Source organism: Urocitellus parryii, chromosome 5, assembly GCF_045843805.1.
Source record: "Urocitellus parryii isolate mUroPar1 chromosome 5, mUroPar1.hap1, whole genome shotgun sequence".
Classification (NCBI taxonomy): domain Eukaryota; kingdom Metazoa; phylum Chordata; class Mammalia; order Rodentia; family Sciuridae; genus Urocitellus; species Urocitellus parryii.
This window is the reverse complement of record NC_135535.1, coordinates 45735549-45740680: the sequence shown is the minus strand read 5'-3', so window position 1 is coordinate 45740680 and position 5132 is coordinate 45735549.

Genomic DNA, 5132 nt, shown 5'->3' with positions numbered 1-5132 from the left:
GTCAGTTTAAACATCTCATGCCTTGATTATACACATCAGCATGTGAAAACATTTCTGGAACCTAAGTGTGGAATTCACTGCAACAATGTGTGATTCTACCACACTTGTGACCTTCAGATGGATAAGCACTACTGATCAAATTAAAGCAAAACAATAAATGCTTACTGAGTGTTGGTATGAGCCAGGCACTAAGGAGATAAACAAAAACTTATTTTAGCAAGTGATTTCAGTGTCATGATTGATTCATTTGCTCATTAAATTTCTCAACAAGTAGAAAAGTTCCCCCAAGGAAATAGTATTTTAGTGAAGTATACTATTTAGATGAGGGTAAAGGTTGGTTGCTCTTTTCCATATTGCTGAGATTGTAAAGCTCTTTTTTTATTGTTGCAGATTCAATAAAACTGCATCCTGTTTTCATATTGAATATGGCTGATCTTATGTATTTTGATAATTAAATCAAGTTTCCAACAAGAACTATTTATTTTCTCTATGGAAAGCTTAGGAGCCTGTAATCTTCTTTTCCCCAGGCTCCTAGGCTCAGCTTATGGGAGAGTCCATTCATACAGAAAGAGATGAGTTGGAGAGTTAACACACCTGTTCTGAAGGTGTGACCAAGGCTGAAACTATGGCAGCAGCAATGAGGAACAGGTAGGGAGTCACTGGAGAAAAGGGAGAAATAATTTCTTTCTTGTGGAGAGTTGTGATTCCCTATCTACCAAGAGAGAAACATTGAAGTTGTGTCTCTGGTGTGACAGAGACAGGGAACAAAGATCAAAATATAAGCACATTGCCTCAGGGCCAAAGGCCTTCATGTGAGATATTGAACAGGTAGCAGAAAATAACATTCCTGGTTGAATTGTGGTTGATTCTGCCAGTGATCAGATGGTTACTCTGTTCTCAGAGAGATTTGTTCATGCTTCTGTGGTCCGGTACAGACCTGGTTGGGTTGACTCTGCTGATCTTGGCTGGTGGTTGAAGCTTTGGCTGCAACAACTGAGCTGACTCAGCACTGCTATTGTGGTCTCAGCCTCCAGCAGACTCATTCTTAGGGCAGGGGCAAAGTGAAGTGAGGGAGTGAAAACTCACCAAGCCTCCTGAGGCCTGGCTGAGTACTTCGCACAGCTCCGCTTTCATACATTTTATTGACCAAAGTCAGTTAAAATTCTCTTTCTCTGAGAAAAAGAAAATCAGATATCCTTAACATTTTAGAACTGAATGGAATTTTTGTAGTTGTGTTCTCAACTCTTTTCACTTACCAGAACCTAAAGCATAGAATGTAATACCTCAAACTCTAATAGCTAATCGTTATAAAGCCAAGAGAAAAATAAAGATTTTCCAAGTTTTAGAACCATGCCGTTCCATCATATCATGCCAATGGTACCCTGCAGAGTTCAAGCTCTTTAAATAGTGTGTATAATAGCTAATGACATCATCCCATCTACAAGTGAGAAGGCTGGCTCGTGGGCCACTTCCCAGCAACAGCTCACCACAGAGAAGGTTGACAATTGCTACTGGAAAGCCGGTCACTCCCACCATAGGTCATTTTTGTTTTGATTTTGGTGGGGTATTCTGTTGGTTTGGTTTGGTTTTTTTGAGAGGGAAGGGAAATTGGCTTTTTCCCACCCCCCCCCCTACTATATTGAAAAAAAAAAAAATACCTGACTACAGCTCTAGTTGGTGACTCTGAGTATAAAACAACAATTAAAAAGTGTTGTTTCTAATATTTTTATTCAAACCTTGGATTGATTACAAAGAAATCTTTCTGAAGCTAGATTCCCTCATAACTCTTTATTCAAACAAATTACTTTTACATTTTGTTTCTTGGAGCTACTTCCTAGCTAAAACCACCTGTGTGAATATTTTTGTACATGAAGTTGAGCCTTCAGGGGGCTCATTCATTCATTCGGTGACTATCCATGAAGAATCTAACATGTTCCAAGACACACACTATTACTCAGGAAAAAATACAAGAGAAGCTCTCTCAGGTCACTGGAGGGAGAAGCTGAGAAATTAATCGAAACTGAGATTCTAGGGAGTAATTAAAAGAACAAATTAAAACACTCTGTCCCAGAATTTCATATTTGACACCCAAAACCATTAAAGGGTCTGAACTATCCAGCATAGCCAAGCATAAACTGCAGGGAGAAGGGCAGAGTAAGAAACTGCAACTGCGAATTAACAAGACTGACTCGTAGTCCTTCCAAATGCACATCTGACAATATTCTATGATCAAATACTGACTCAAGATGGGAAACTGAATGAACCAGAACTTTTTTTTTTTTTTTTTTTGGACTGGTGATCAAACCCAGAGCCTCTCACATACTAGGCAAGTGCAAGCACTCTACCACTGGGCCACATCTCCAACCCCGTGATGAGAAAATAATGGAGTTTTAGAGAGAACACGGGTTTTACTGGTGTCTTGAATTTGAAGTTACTGTAGATACAAAAATCTATCTAAATGTGAGAGAAGTTACATACCTACAAGCAATTAAATGCAGCCTAAATTCAATTTTCTTCTATTTTTCAAATTTGTCTTCTTAAACTCATGTGCATGGAGAAAGGAGAAAGAAAAAAGAAAAAAAGGTAGCTATATCATGGGGTCCTTATATTAGATTTAACAAAATTGACTTCTTTTCAGGGGTTCTAACTGCATAGTGCCAATCAGGCCAGTTTTTAATAACAAAATCACCCGACCTAGTCTTACTTCAGATGCGGAAGCGGCAGAGGACATTTTTTTAAATACTTACCAAAAAGCAAACTGTCTTTTCGGAACCTCCTTTTCCTCAAAAACAAAACAAACCAGAGTATCAGTTTAAAGCAAACCTGGCTTCATTTGAGGTCTGGTGTGAAAGCCATCAATGTGGTAGTTCTGCTCTATTTAATCTCTTGATATTTACACTCTAAATTCAATTGTACATTGTTTTCAATTGTTCAAACCCACGTACCAGAAGCAAGACCCAAGGTGAGGAGGCAAACAACCCACATTAGTGAAATGTTTAAGTAAGCCTCGTTTAAACTTTTATTCTACTGTGGCAGCAAAGTTTTCATTGTTTTATAGTATGATCATTAATTATAGCAGGAAACATTTGAGTAATGCTGACAACACGTTGGACACTATCCCAAATGCCTTACGCATAGTCAATCTTCACAACAACCTGGAAGGTCAGGACTCTAATGATCACATGTTAAAGGGCACAAGTATGTTCAGTAACTTGCAAAGGGTTCCATGGCTAATGAGGGGCAAAGGTAGAATGTAAGCCCAAGTGGTCTGCTTTGGGGACTTGTTCTCACAGCCCGGATGCCCATTTCCTATCCATCTTACAAATACGATTTCTCTTTTGCTGTTCTTTGTATTTGAAGATTTGCCTATAACTGAATCCCCCTGGAGCTTAAGATATGAACCCCCTTATGTATACAGTATACTAATCCAAACTGCCCTGGCCAAACCAATCCAGATGCCAGCCAGGAGTCACAGGTTCCCATCTTTGCTAAGCTTCTAATTTAAAAAAAAACAATGACTGCTGAGAGTTAATGGAATTTATCTGCTGGGAAGGAAGTATGAATGATAAAGGAGAACAGAGCGAACTTCCCCTCACAGCTGTCTCCTTCCTTCTTTTCTGTAGCACCAAGGAGTCAATGACTGCCTGTCAGAAAAAGGTAAAGAGGGGTGACAAAGCTGTGTGGCTGCCATGCTAGCAATGTCACACTGAGAATATATATTCATCCCCATTTCACAGAGAGAATCTGGCTCAGAGGACAACCTGCCCAAAATGGAGTAGGAGTTGAAGCCCATCTCTGGTTAACTCCAAAGGCCATGCTCTTTCCACACTGGGAAGGAGCAGGGTCAGAAGGAAAGAAGATGGTCTCCTGATGATATCTGCACATCTCATGGAAACCAAACTTCCCTAATGTAAAAATGATATGAGTGGTTTTCCATTTTGTTTTCTGACTGGCAATATGTTGAGAAGTGGCTTCATGAAGTAATCTCTAGGCAACATAAATTCAGCAAACATCAGAATAACAGCCACATGCTTTGTTAACTGCCTTTGTTGACCTGGAATTTGTTTTTTTTTTTTTAAGCATGTCTCAATATGACCATATATACCTGACTGACCAATATTCTCATTTTAAATAAATTCACTCAAAATAGTCACTTAACATTTAAAAATGGCTATGTGTATTATCTCTACATTAATATTTAATAAGAAAGAGAAGCATTCATAAGAATAAATAAGTAAAAAGCATCAAGGGTTTCTTTTTCGAATATGGGGAATTGAACCCAGCAGCATTCTACCCCTGAGCTACATCCTCAGCCCTTTTATATTTTTATTTTGAAACAGGGTCTCACCAAGTTTCCCAGGCTGACCTTGAACTTACAAACCTACCACCTCCAAATCTAGAGTCACTGGGAATACAGGCACACACCACAGTATCTAGCTTAAAAGCACCAATTTTTAAATTCAATGAAAAGTCTGCATAAGATTGTTTTGAAAATAAATTGGATAATACATTTAAAGGGTGCTTAACACAATGTCTGGCAGGTTACAAATGACCAATAAGTGGTAGAGATTGTTATTAGAAAAACACCATAAAACTCAAATATTTAAAAAAAAATCAAAGCACTACTGACCACAAATACATTGCTATTTAAATTTTTTCATAATATTTTAAACAATTTAAATTATAAGTATTAACTATTTCATGTAGATAGCAAAGTAATACACTTGCTACTTTTCCCCTTGTTTTTATATATTAAATATTTTTATATGTTAAGTATTTTTTTAAAAACTTTTGTTGCCTGTATCTATAACACAAGTGTTTTTATTTATCATTAAAAATTAATTAGTCAGATTCTAAAAGTAATAGCAAGTAATTCTAACTGGTCTCAGAATAACATGGTGTCACTTTCTGCTTTTTTTTTTTCCTGAAAAAGGTTTCACTATGTTACCCAGGTTGGCTTCAATCTTGAATCCTCCTGCCTCAGCCTCCCAACCAGCAGGCATTACAGGCATTACCATACCCAGATTTTAATTTTCTGCATTTAAAAATAATAGCTTTCAAAGGTTCTGAAGACATCTTTTTACCGCATTTTTTGTTTCTTTGTTTTCCAAGGCTATGAGCATGCAGAAGAT